This window comes from Schistocerca gregaria, chromosome X (assembly GCF_023897955.1).
Source record: "Schistocerca gregaria isolate iqSchGreg1 chromosome X, iqSchGreg1.2, whole genome shotgun sequence".
Lineage (NCBI taxonomy): Eukaryota > Metazoa > Arthropoda > Insecta > Orthoptera > Acrididae > Schistocerca > Schistocerca gregaria.
In genome coordinates this window covers 833,997,228-834,003,259 of record NC_064931.1, presented here as the reverse complement: position 1 = coordinate 834,003,259, position 6,032 = coordinate 833,997,228, and the positions used below count along the sequence as shown (strand labels likewise).

Sequence of the window (6,032 nt, the reverse complement as noted above, 5' to 3'; positions counted from 1 at the left end):
CGATGTACTTGAGGGCAATATTGTGGAAACGAAAGAGGATGTAGATGAAAGATCTAAGTCGTCCTGGGAGTAGACAACATCCAACCAGTCCTGACAAAACTCTACCATCTGGTGAGTAAAATGTATGAGACAAACGAAATACCCTCAGACTTCAAGAAGAATATAATAATTCCAAACCCAAATAAAGCAGGTGTTGACACATGTGAAAGTCACCGAACTATCAGTTTAATAAGTCACGGATGCAAAATACTAACGCGAATTCTTTACAGATGAATGGAAAAACTGGTAGAAGACGACCTCGGGGAGGATCAGTTTGGATTCCGTCGAAATGTTGGGACACGTGAGGCAATACTGACGCTACGGCTTATCTTAGAAGCTAGATTAAGGAAAGGCAAACCTACGTTTCTAGCATTTGTAGACTTAGAGAAAGGTTTTGACAATATTGACTGGAATACTCTCTTTCAAATTGTGAACGTAGCAGGGGTAAAATACAGGGAGCGAAAGGCTATTTACAACGTTTACAGAAACCAAATGGCAAGATTCGAGTGACATGAAACAGAAGCAGTGGTTGGGAAGGGAGTGAGACAGGGTTGTAGCCTCTCCCCGATGTTATTCAATCTGTATATTGAGCAAGCAGTAAAGGAAACAAACGAAAAATTCGGAGTAGTTATTAAAATCCATGGAGAAGAAGTAAAAACTTTAAGGTTCGCCGAAGACATTGTAATTCTGTCAGAGACAGCAAAGAACTTGGAAGAGCAGTTGAACTGAATGGACAGTGTCTTGAAACGAGAGTATAAGATGAACATCAACAACAGCAAAACGAGGATAATTGAATGTAGTCGAGTTAACTCGGGTGATTCTGAGGGATTAGATTAGGAAATGAGACACTTAAAGTAGTAAAGGATTTTTGCTGTTTGGGGAGCAAAATAACTGATGATGGTCGAAGAAGAGAGGATATAAAATGTAGACTGGTAATGGGAAGTAAAGCGTTTCTGAACTAGAGAAATTTTTTTATAGCATCAAGTATAGATTTAAACGTCAGGAAGTCGTTTTTGAAAGTATTTGTATGGAGTGCAGCCATGTATGGAAGTGAAACATGGACGATAAATAGTTTAGAAAAGAAGAGAATAGAAGCTTTCGAAATGTGGTGCTACAGAAGAATGCTGACGATAAGATGGTTAGATCACATAACTAATGAGGAGGTATTGAATAGAATTTGGGAGAAGAGGAGTTTGTGGCACAACTTGACTAGAAGAAGGGAACGGTTGGTAGGACATGTTCTGAGGCATCAAGGGATCACCATTTTAGTATTGTAGGGCAGCTTGGGGGAAAGAATCGTAGAGGGAGACCAAGAGATGAATACACTAAGCAGATTCAGAAGGATGTAGGCTGCAGTACGTACTGTGAGATGAAGCAGCTTGCTCAGGATAGAGTAGCATAGAGAGTTGCATCAAACCAGTCTCAGGAGTGAAGACCACAACGACAACAACGTTTGTTAATGTCAATAGGCATTGTTTCATTTAAAAAGTGTACACAAAAGTTGCGCTTTATAAATATTATTACAGTCTGTTTACTAGCTAACAATACGGATCTCTGACTGCCAGTCCATTCTGTGAAAAATCGCTCATCAATAGTATTTCCATTTCTGCAAGACTTACAGTGCAGGTTTTAGGTGATTCACCCTGTATAAGGGAATTAATGACATCGGATGTGCTTTAATATTGGGAAGGTGGTGCTTTCTAGAGACACATGGATACGAGAAGGAACTGTAATTCTCCCACGGCTCTGTGTGCAAGACGAAACGGTAATGTTATTTATTTGTGTTCTGAATGCTGTGGAATCCTCTCTCAGCACATACGAGTTCGAGATGGAATATATTTAAATGCATTACAAAGTGATATGATTCCATCAACAAAAAATGATACACATGGATCGCATATCGATGCTACTATAAATGAAATGGCGAAAAGATTGCTGATAGGGAATAAAGGATGTCTGAGCACAGAATGGGTAGGATACATTTCGTCTACATGAATTACGTTAGTACCTAATAATATTGATCGATCAACGGCCTTGCCGCAGTGGTAACACCGGTTCCCGTCAGATCACCGAAGTTAAGCGCTGTCGGGCTGGGATAGCACTTGGATGGGCGACCATCTGGGCTGCAGAGCGCTGTTGGCAAGAGGGGTGCACTCAGCCCTTGTGAGGCAAACTGAGGAGCTATTTGATTGACTAGTAGCGGCTCTGATCTCTTAAACTGACAAAACGGATGGGGGAGCGATGTGCCGACACCATTTCCGCATCCAGTGACGCCTCTGGGCTGAGGATGACACGGCGGCTGGTCGACTCCGTTGGGTCTTCCAAGGCCTGCTACGACGGAATAATAATATTGATCGGCGTTTCTCTCATTTTTAAACCGTTGGTACGATTGATCTTCCCACTAGTATCAGTTGTGGCAAATATACTGTTTTTGACACATATCATTGACTGTATTGGAGGAGACTCAATGCGCATTGGAGAGAAAGGAGTCAGCAGACGCTGTCAGCTCGACTGCTGTCCATATAACATCGCCACTGTGTGGAAGGTTAGGTCTGCTTCTGCTAAAGTGAAGAGGCCTCTCATTCTCTCTTCCTCAGTGCCATCAAATATTGTTATCTGTTGGCCAGACAGCGTCCGTTACCATCCTATGGCTTTAATGTTTAAGAGTTTATCACCATGCATCATTTTTTTAAATAATCAGATGCACTGTTACTATAAAGTGAAGCCGGCCGCGGTGGTCTCGCGGTTCTAGGCGCGCAGTCCGGAACCGTGCGACTGCTACGGTCGCAGGTTCGAATCCTGCCTCGGGCATGGATGTGTGTGATGTCCTTAGGTTAGTTAGGTTTAAGTAGTTCTAAGTTCTAGGGGACTGATGACCACAGCAGTTGAGTCCCATAGTGCTCAGAGCCATTTGAACCATATAAAGTGAAACTAGTCAACGCTATAACGAATGTTAACAAAGCTTCAGAAACGCATTTTACTCTCTGCCTACAAGAGAGCCCGTTTCGTAAAACTATTACAGCACATGACTAAGCTGTGTTTAATAGACTGGCATCTAATGCGTATTATTGTGTGTCTGTAGAAGTAATTATTTAATGTGGGAAACGATTACACAAACTCGAACAGCGGATTTTTAGGGCCAAAGCTTAGACTGTCTGTGTTATTTTATCAAAATAGCGCAGTCGCTCCCCGCGGCTTTCACTGTTGCCCGCACACGTATATAGGAGAGCAGCAGTGAGGCGTGGGTAGTTCTCCCAGATAATGGTCGCGGCGTGCTGAGTCCTATAGACAGCGTAAAAATATTATTCTCTTTCATCACACGAGTTTTGTAGCGTTCCACCATCGCTCTATGATGGAACTGTATGCACACCTACAGCGTTATATGGTCCTACATTTCAGAAAACTGGCGGAAGAGGTGTAAGGCAGTGTCGCCCACACACAGCCTCGACCTAGTGTCATCCCACATAAAAACCACATGACTTGAGGAAAACACTGTCAAGCGCTGTTTGATGATGTGAACAAATAAATGTGGTTTTAGCTATAAATACAACGTTTTGCGGTGCGAAATGTTGTTGCTGTCTGAGACGTGTTGGGTGGAACATCCACACACTGACAGTATCAGAAGAGATGAAGTGATCTAACGGATATGAATATGATGATTGATGATCGGAGGCTAATCAGTGGCCCAGATCTGACTCTAGTAATCCCACAGGTATTTATTCTATTTGTGTGTGTTCATTGTAGTTTCAGTCTGAAGAGATTAACTTCTTCTTCTTCTTCTTCTTTCCTTGCTGATGTGATGCACGTGTGCAGACTTAGTCTTGGTTGTGTTTCAATAACTCATGACCTTACACATTGGTGATCCATTCGTCACCTCAGCCAAGTCTGTACAAAATGTAGCTCAGTCCGTCATCATCAGTAGGGTACGAGCTGAAAACAACAGCTTGTTTGCCAACTCAAACACATTCTTCAGTCTATAGACCATCTCCCGATCGACCGTCGTGATATGATATAACAAGACATCACAGCAAATAATTATGCGATGGGAGATTCGTGGACGAACTTGGATGCCACTGACTTGGATGTCAGTGAAAAACTAAAATTACTAAAATTATTGTTATAGGCGTCTGTATTTTTCTTTTTCCACGCGTGCGTATCAATATCTTTTTTCAGGTTGCCTTCCATTCGGAAAGTGGATGCACTCAGCGACTGCATGTGACTTATAGAGTGCAGCAATCAGTCGCCCTGTTTAGATTTTATTATGCAAATCCAGATTCCGGCTAGTAGCTAGCCAGTTCCTTGAATACTGAGTACTCAAGGAACTGTGACTGACGCCCGAACAACAGGGACTTAGATGCATTGAGAATAAAAAATAGCGTATTGAGAATGGCTAGCTACTAGCCGAAATCTGGATTTGCATAATAAAATCTAAACAGGACGACTGATTGTTGCACTTTATAATTTATAGTATTTATTTCTTCCTAATAATCATCTTGGTATTGAAGCTCTTTTTCTCCGTGTTAGCTTTAACAATACATATGTTTCTGGATAGGGTCCGCCTTTTAGCAAAACACAGTTTTGTTTTATAACTCAAACATGTTTCACTGCAGTTGCAGCATCCTCAGTGGGCTTTTATTTTCCATCTGTTAAAGATAAAGAAAGTTCTTTGTTGTTTTGTATACATGCAGCTATTAGTTTTAAAAAAATGTAATTATAGATATTTGAAAAAACACATAAATTATGAAAATCCATACCTTTTTACCACATGGTGTAAAACCACACTAATTTTCTTTATAACTTGAAGAATAGTTTCATGACTAAGCTCGTTATCTAACCATCCTAAAAACAGAAACCAAATAGTAAGCACTTTCTACAGTACAAAACAGTGAAATGGTATAAAGATAGCTCATGACACTAAGGTGTGCTATAACATCCATGGCGACAGCTACATGCCAATCTATTCCACGTAAAAACATCTTATAAATTAGTGTAGGTCTGAACTTCATTCACCTAACTGAGACATCACAGTGTGAAAGGTATTAGGAAGACTAGGATAGGTGGTAACTTCAGTTTTCAAGTTTTCCTTGTTTCCATCTTTTTTCAGTTTCCTATAAAGTGGTTAACAACACACCCGGCAACAAGCATTGCAAAATACATATTTCAAATACAACAAAAAGAATATATTTAAGTTACAATTTGTAACAGAAACAAAAAGGTATCTATACATCATCATGGCAGCGCCATACTCGACACACCGATAAAACATTTTGTACGCCTCGACGACGCTAGAAAAACAAAAACAAGTTTTGATAATACCAACAATTAGATCCATAGGAAAATTTTGCGGACCACGCTGATGAAATCACACAGTGAAGTAGAAAACGTTTACATAAAGTCAGACATAAAATAGTGGTAAAACCACATCTTCAACTTTAAGCTACTACATACAGTCGGAAATAAAAGACAGCTCAGTAGAACATGGCAAAACCAAAGTTCAACATAAATAAAATCACAGTCAAGTATAAAACAGTTACGTGAAAGCCGGCCGGGGTGGCCGAGCGCTTCTAGGAGCTACAGTCTGGAACCGCGAGACCGCAACGGTCGCAGGTTCGAATTCTGCCCCGGGCATGGATGTGTGTGATGTCCTTAGGTTAGTTAAGTTTAAGTAGTTCTATGTTCTAGGGGACTGATGACCTCAGAAGTTAAGTCCCATAGTGCTCAGAGCCATTTGAACCAGTTACGTGAAAACCAGACAAAACAGTGTTAAAATCACACAGTCAGGCAAAAACGATTACAGACAATGAGAAATAAATAAAAGCGGCTAAATAAATACTAGCGGTACCTCTAATATATATTCGTCACTTATGATTTATCAGATTCTACGTAATGGTTTTATTCCTGACTGTGATTTTAACACTATCTGCTGGTGCCCCAATACTTTCGCTCAAAGAATCTATCTAGAAAGGCGTATGACTGACTGCTGTAGCCAAGAA

The 6,032-nt window shown here is 40.7% G+C and overlaps 1 pseudogene; it reads left to right on the top strand.

Moving 5' to 3' along the window:
• Window positions 1-2,063: 2,063 nt before the first annotated feature.
• Window positions 2,064-2,181, top strand: LOC126300147 (5S ribosomal RNA; annotated as a pseudogene).
• The last annotated feature ends 3,851 nt before the right edge of the window (window positions 2,182-6,032 follow it).